General features: G+C 33.5%; 1 pseudogene; it reads right to left on the bottom strand.

Annotated features, from left to right (window-relative positions):
• Window positions 1-492: 492 nt before the first annotated feature.
• LOC110683152 lies at window positions 493-5,885 on the bottom strand (annotated as a pseudogene).
• Window positions 5,886-6,101: the final 216 nt, after the last annotated feature.

The raw sequence follows: 6,101 nt of genomic DNA, 5'->3' as shown, positions 1-6,101 counted from the left end.
TCAATAACTTTAAAAAAGAAATATAATAGAGGAAATCAGTAAAAATAATTTAAGTTTAGCAAAAATAATTTCAATTCTATTAAAAAAAAAAATTAGTTCAATATAAATGATTTTGGTTTAGTGAAATAATTTCATTTCAAGAAAAGTAAGGTGAAGTGAATAAATTGAATATCTTTAGTTTAACAATATTTAAAATATGGAATATATGTTACTCCGTAATAACTACTAGTTGTATTATGGATGCTTTGTTAATTTTGGACAAATATGAGTGTGAGGGACAAATTGTTAGAGCTTCCTTCCCACTTTTAAGAAATTCTGGGATTGATTCCATTACTCGTCCTTATAAACTGTGGTTCTGTTTTCTTTTAAAAGAAAAGGGACAAATCTAATCACTTAATTCACTTATGACATACTCCGTAGCCATGTGTGAGATTATTAGCGATTCCCTCGAAAATCAAAGAATTCCGCCGCATTGTGTAGGACGTGTAGATGTGATACTATGATAGCATCTGGAGTACTATACTATACTATCAATGAACTCGATTATTTCAAGTTTACAACTACAAAGTTCCTTGCTCCTAACACAAATTATATACATAAATTGAACAAATAAATAAAGAATTAGCAACCTCTACCAAAAACATTACAAAAACAATACAAACAACAAACTAATGTTGGAGACTTTCCATACCTATTAACAAAAATAAATCATTTAGGTCTAAATTGAAAAACTCTGTTATACCAAATTGAGTGAAGAATCATATGAAACAAATCATACTTAAGAGGTTTAGGATGCCACAAGAAATGCTGCTGTACCTTTTTAACCCTCATATGCATTCGAAAAAATGTCTTTTCTGGTATTGAAAGAAGGATGTTCTTCAAATTTGGTATATCTTTCTCGGCCACAAACACAGCAAATGATTCCCAGTTCAATGTCTCGAAAAAATGGAGGAACGAAGTTATCTGATATGATCACCGGGACACATTCATAGAAAATGGCCTCGACAACTCGTGGGCTATTGACTTCGTATCCTCTAGGACAGATACAATACTTGCTAGTTTTCATGTAGTTGATGTAGTTTCTATTGTCCTTAGAACGTGGCATGCTACCGAATATTTTCATGCCGGGATCAATATTGTTTCCCCAAGATTGTAAGAGAAGTGGCCGGAGATAACCGTGCATATTTCCAGCATAGAAAGCTAAGGTTTTTTCTCTTGGAAGGAGGTTTTCCTCCTATGTCTCTTAAGGGATTTCGTGCTTTTCGTACATATGTTTCCGGGAGGGATACATCCTTGCCAAATTTGAATCCTTCTTTGACATCAGCATTGCATAAAGCTCGAATGCAATTAGCCATTATTCGCTTTGTTTCAGATGGAGCCTGTGAGGGAAAAACAATGAACTGATCAGATCAACACTCATATATGACCACACTTAGTAGAGTAACAATATAAGTATAAAAATAAAAAATTCTAATCAGTTCTAATCAAGATTCACCGTGGTTTCTATAAAATCCCCGTGCTAATATTGTCTAATTCTTATCAACATAAATGTATGTTTGGAAATCAAATCATAACCTATTTCTGTTTTAAATATGTGGGTTTTTTTTTTTTTTTTTTTTTTACACCGTCCTAAACTAGTGTATGTGACTATTATTTCCGATCTAAGAATACAAGTTGCATGGAAACTTTCATTGTCACAAGTAGTTCTAAGCTGACTAGCTAGTAGTGGATTTGAGATGCTGTGGTGTTTTAAGTCGGGAAAGCACAGGATACACCTTTAGGACTCTCTAAAGGCCAAAAACTAGAATTCCAAAACAAGTGAACCAATGAATCGTAAGCCAATTTAGGGTCAATCAATCTCAGGATGCATGCCCTACATTTTCCCTTTGAATTGGCACTTGGCAGTTAGCACAACATTTCCAAAGTAAAGCAGACTCTATAAGAAGTAAACTGACTCAAGAAGAAACATACAAGGTATGTTCTTTCGAAATTTTAGTCATAAAACTTAAGATAATAATTGATAAGGAAGCATACCCAATCATGGCAAGCAACAAAGAAGTGATCTGCACCCTCAGTTCTGTTCCAATAGGGGTACTTTGTGGATATCATACTCACATAGTCCCTTAAATGCTGTATAAGGTTTTTATGGCTATGTGAATTGGGCACATACAAAGCCTCCTCCAACTGCCGAGAACTGAAAGGAAGGTAAAAGAGGTGTGCTTCTCTGGGTCTTTTGGTAACATAATGCTGGTTTGATTCCATCTGTTTCATAAACCATCCTTCGGAAGCATATATTCCCTCAAGTGGTGGCCTGTGGAATATTCTCCTGTCACCTTCCTTATAGATGTAGACTTTAAGCATCTGCTCCATTAACTCGTAGCTCCTGTTGAAATGTCATAACATAGTAGCAAATAATGAATAGTTATCATTGTTAGTGATAAATTTTGCATTCCAAGATCATTAAAGATCAATATGTGTGCGCGTGATGGTTGTAATTAAACAAAAACTTAGCATAATGGTTAAGTCGCAAGAGTAATATACAATTCGTGATCCAAGCTTCAAGAATTCAATCCCAAATGTGCTGTTAAGCTTGATTTATGCATGGCTAATGAGAGTATAAAAAAAGGCTGAATATAGGCATTAGTGCATTACCTCTTAAACATGCTTGCATTACGATATAAGGGAGCATAGAGTCCATCGTTCAAGGGAGGTGCATTCTCAATCAGTTGTTTTGCAAGTACTAAATCCTTATCTACTTTTGATGACCATCGCGGTACCTAAAAATATTAGGAAATCAAAATTAATTAACACAATGAAATATACTTATGCGGACAATGTATGAATTCAGATAATCATACATACCATAGTAGGAGGTGACAAATAATTTTGGATCAACTCCTCACTCATGTCTGACAATGTAAGGACATCCTTTTCATATATTTTGGACTTAGGCTTCTTTTCTGAAACATGAACTAGAGGTGGCGGTAGCAGTGGCGGCGGAGTGCTTAATTCCATACTTAAATTAGGAGGTACATTATGTGGTAAACTTAATGGTGCAACTGAAGGTTCTATTGGGGCCAAACTAAGATTCCCATTATCCTCCGGTGGCAATGCAATTTCTTCTTTCCTAGTGTCAATGGATGAAGAATTAAGCTCAGTAATATTGCCAGGTTCAGGATTCTCCTCCAAGGTGAGAGAACCATTTCGGCCTTCATCAAGTCCCACCAAAGAATTGTTCCTGTCTTCAGATATAATGCTTGTATCTGTAACGCTAGGTGAACTCAAGTTGCTTGATAAGGATGTAGAGTTCTCACCAACGAGGCTAAGGTCTTTTGGCACGGGGACTTCACCCCGAGAAAATAGGGACCATAAAGCACTACCCTTTGGAAATTCAATAAACTGGAACAATATAACAGTTATAAACACCAAACCAATTAGCCAAAGCAATCTTCTAGTTTCCACTGGAAAGGCTTTTAGCAAATCAGCTCCCATATTATATTGAGCTGAAGCTCAGGCAAGAATCTACCACAGAAATGTACCAGAAAATTTCAGAACTGGTGTTCCACACAAAATTCCTTCGCTTTGTTTAAGAATGAGGAGCTCATGATGTTGCTAAGTATCTGAAAAAACCATATTGACAAGTCAGGCATTGGAAAACTTGGTTATTATGTACACGTACGTGCATATGTGTTGATGAATGTCCGAGGATGGATGAAGGGTGGGGGTCATTGATCAATTGTTTTCATTGGTACATCCAAGCAAGAAGAATCATGTCACTCCAATCAAGAAGATAAGACCCCAAAAAGAGCGCAGAAGTTTAAAAAAAAAAAAAACCATTACAATTGTACACTCTGATTGAAAATAACATAATCAAATGAAACATCAGCAGAAACTCTTAAGCAGTAAAAAGTTATACTTTGTTTTAACATACTCCCTTAGTCTCAAAATAAATTCATACTTGCCTTCTACATAAAATATCCTCAATCGTCCACACCCAATCTTTCTTTAACTTTCTTGGTGATCGTTTGGTTGAACATATTATTTATATTATACCTCCCATGAAGTTGCATTATGAAGTAGGTTTAATTCCAATCATTAGTTAAGTTGTTTGACTGAGAGTAGGAAGTAAACATTCACACAATTATTTCCACTTACCCAAGAAGGACTAACTTAGGTAAGCTCCATTTACCTAGGGGCTTCCTACACTTTTGAGGCCAGGTAAGTAGAACTTCACATAAAGCCCTTCCCGCGTTTTAAAGCTAACCAAACAGCTTGACATTGTTCCACTTCTAATTCCCATGCTATCTTATGCTAACCAAACAAGCACTTAATCTCCGTGCTAAATTCAAAACTTCACATAATGCCCTTGTACGTTTATGTTTTATTCAAAAAATAAAAAAAGTGTACGTTTATGTTAACCAAACAACTTGACAATGTTCTCATTCCATGGAACTTCCACTTCTCATGCAATCTTATGCTAACCAAACAAGCACTTAATCTATGTACTAAATTCAAGTGCGTATTCTATATAGGGACATGGGGATTCATAAATCTTATAATGTGGCACTACACTGGCACACTACTACCTAATGGAAGATAATTAAGGGAGTATGAGAAATTAAGGAGCTACCAATTTTAGATTATGCACATTATTAAATATATTGGTTGGTTGAACACTATGAACAGAATCAATACGAAGTATAATATAAAAAGATTTATTTAAAAAACAAAAAACACGCAAGTGGAAATCTACTTTCTACTTTCTTGTACTCCACTACCTAATAATTAAACATGTACTCATACTCATTAACCAATAATTAATCAATGAATACTCTTTTATACTTTATTAATAGTAATAATGGATACTCCGTATTATCTTGAGATATAAATGAATTATGTGTTGCACCTTACATGCATATAAAATTCCAGTTGTCCCAAACATTGAAAAAATAAAAAAAATAAAATAATTCTACCTACCAAATCTTAAATGTCAAAATAATTAATTGAAATTAAAGAGAAAATAAACATGACCAAAATTGCTGCAATGAAGGAGATAAACCAATTAATTACATGTAAATAATGTAGTCTATGAGAATTTTAGTAAGTAGTAACTACCAAATCAATAAACTTGAGATTAAACTTTTCAATCACTTTACTTAAAATTAAAAAATTAAAAATTAAAAAAAAAAATTAAAGAAAAAGAAAAGATAAAGAGGGAACAAGTAAAAGGAAAAAAAAAAAGACAAAAGAGCAGAGCATAATAATACAGTACTATGAAATATCCTCAAATGTCCTTTCCTTATTCTACCTTACAGTTGAAGCAAACACAGTAATTTATTACTGTACTTGGTATTTGTATAGATTTTGAGATCCACCATGCAATTAAATTTAAGATAATATTAAGTTTTTAGACCATATATTAACAATAAAGAGTACAAACCCAGAAATTAAATCCCGAAAAAGCAATCCATTGATCAAAATTCACAGAATATGACAATATGTATGAATTCAACAAGAAATCCAGATACTCAAAAAGTATAAAATAGAAAAATTAAAGAACAAAAATACAAGAAAATATTCATTAATAAAATGACAAAATGCATGTAAGAAATTAACAAAAGAAAAGACAAGAAGACTTAAGACGTACCACGTACCCAGTATAATCTTGAGCAAGAATCAAAGAAAAACAGAGGAAAACAGAGGAATTTTGATCTGAATTTTTAAGGTAAGAAAGTGATAGAGAAAGTTTGAGAGAATTTAATGTACAGTAATGAAATTTGGAGAGAGAAAAAGGTGTAGAATTTTCCAAATTGGAGTGTTAGCAGCCAAAGAAGAGTGTTAAGCTGACTTTAACTAGTTTGGGGTTTTGGGGCAAAGCCAAAGGTTGGTCCATGATTTAACTTTATATTATACCAGTACGAAGTATTTGAGTGTTAAATTTTTTAATCTATGGTATTTTTTTTTTTTATTAATAATTGGAATCTGACATTTCATAATGACTAAAACTTTTGTGTCTGGTGTCGTTAAGGAAAGGAGATTTAATTTGCCCACGAGAGGGTAGCCAACGCGTGATGCTTTGTTCCTTGGTTTGAAAATGTTAG

Source organism: Chenopodium quinoa, unplaced genomic scaffold (assembly GCF_001683475.1).
Source record: "Chenopodium quinoa cultivar QQ74 unplaced genomic scaffold, ASM168347v1, whole genome shotgun sequence".
Lineage (NCBI taxonomy): Eukaryota > Viridiplantae > Streptophyta > Magnoliopsida > Caryophyllales > Amaranthaceae > Chenopodium > Chenopodium quinoa.
This window is presented reverse-complemented; position numbering and strand designations above follow the sequence as displayed.